The sequence below is a fragment of the Suricata suricatta genome, chromosome 9 (genome assembly GCF_006229205.1).
Source record: "Suricata suricatta isolate VVHF042 chromosome 9, meerkat_22Aug2017_6uvM2_HiC, whole genome shotgun sequence".
NCBI lineage: Eukaryota > Metazoa > Chordata > Mammalia > Carnivora > Herpestidae > Suricata > Suricata suricatta.
The window spans coordinates 71,048,588-71,050,065 of record NC_043708.1 but is presented as its reverse complement, the minus strand read 5'-3'; the positions used below and the strand labels follow the sequence as shown (position 1 = coordinate 71,050,065).

General features: G+C 37.1%; 1 gene segment (V, D, J or C); it reads left to right on the top strand.

Annotated features, from left to right (window-relative positions):
* The window catches only part of LOC115301965, a 550,585-nt gene that overhangs the window by 32,420 nt on the left and 516,687 nt on the right, over positions 1-1,478 (top strand).

Genomic DNA, 1,478 nt, shown 5'->3' with positions numbered 1-1,478 from the left:
ATGATACATCCCCGTGCTGGAGGGCCTGAGGGAGGGGATGGCCACTCCACCCAGGAAGTGTGTAAAGCTGTGGCAGCTCAAGTGTAGGGTTAGAGGGAAAACGTGACTCAAGAAAATACTTCCCTAGGTAAGAGTTATTGTGCATCGAAAACATCCTCATCCCTGAAAGTTTGTGTTGAAATAGATTACTGAAACCTAGAATAACCACGATAAACAATTTGCCATTTTGCCATTAGATTCAGCTTTAAGAGTTGGCTAAGTAAATTCGGAAACATTTGACTCAAAAATCAGTAAAAAATGTTTGTGAAGTGTTGGATTTTCACATGAATTTTATTCAGCAAGTATGTCTTGAGTATATGTTATGTTACAGCCATTATGTAGAATAAGGAAGGCTGTGGAATGTCTCTGTGGTTTTCGTTTTCTAGTTTCATATCATGCTGTTTTATTCCATTTAATGACATGGTTTAATTAGGTTTGTTTACTGTGAGTCAACTGTACTTTTGCCTATTTTCCAAGGTGCCTACGCTGTGACCTATGTCTGTACTGTTGTTCATTCCACCTTATTAACTTGTCTAGTATTATGTCCTCAATTTGCCTCGTGGAGGTTTACTTGCTTCCCACCAGTGTTATCTGCAAATGATCATAATTAGTGGCTCTTAGGGGGGACTCTGTGAAGTGGCAGAGTGTGAATTATTCTCATTGTCTGAACCTACCCTTTATTTCACAACGTTTTCAAAGGCATTTTTTTCCAGCATGTGGCACACTTTTGAGCTGTCTTTGTTTGATTAATATTCCCCAGTCCAAATTCCACATTCTCTCCATTTTCCTCCTCCACTGCTAACCTCAATATCCCAGCGCCTTCAAATTTGAATGGTAATGGATGGTTGATAATTGCTCTTGCATTGTAACACCCTCTTATATTTGCATGAAGCAGATGTGTAGAGTAGAAATCTTAACAAGAATCTCTTAAACAAGTTTTTAATTAAGAAATCTTACCATTGTAACATACATTTTTTTACCAGTTTAACAAGTGTACAATTCAGTGGTATGAAATACATTTGCATTGGTTTCAACAAGCACCACTATCCATTTCCAGAAATCTTTTCATCCTGGAAAACTGAATATTTGTACTCATTAAACATTAGCTTCTTCCTTTCAGTCCTTGGGAACTACCATTCTTCTTTCTCTTTCCATGAGTTTGACTATTTTGGATTCCTCCTAGAAGTGGAATTATGCAGTGTTGGTCATTATGTGACTTTCATTTAACACGATGTCTTGAAGATTCATCATGTTGCAACATGTGTCAGAATTTCTATCCTTTTTAAGGTTGCATAATATTTCACCGTATGTCATATTACATTTTCTTGATCCATATCCATCTGTTGATGCACCTTTGGGTTGCTTCCAAAGCAAATGTTTCCTTTTGGTGGAAACAGGAATTTATAAATGCTTGAGTGTTTGGGGTTTATAGTGAAATT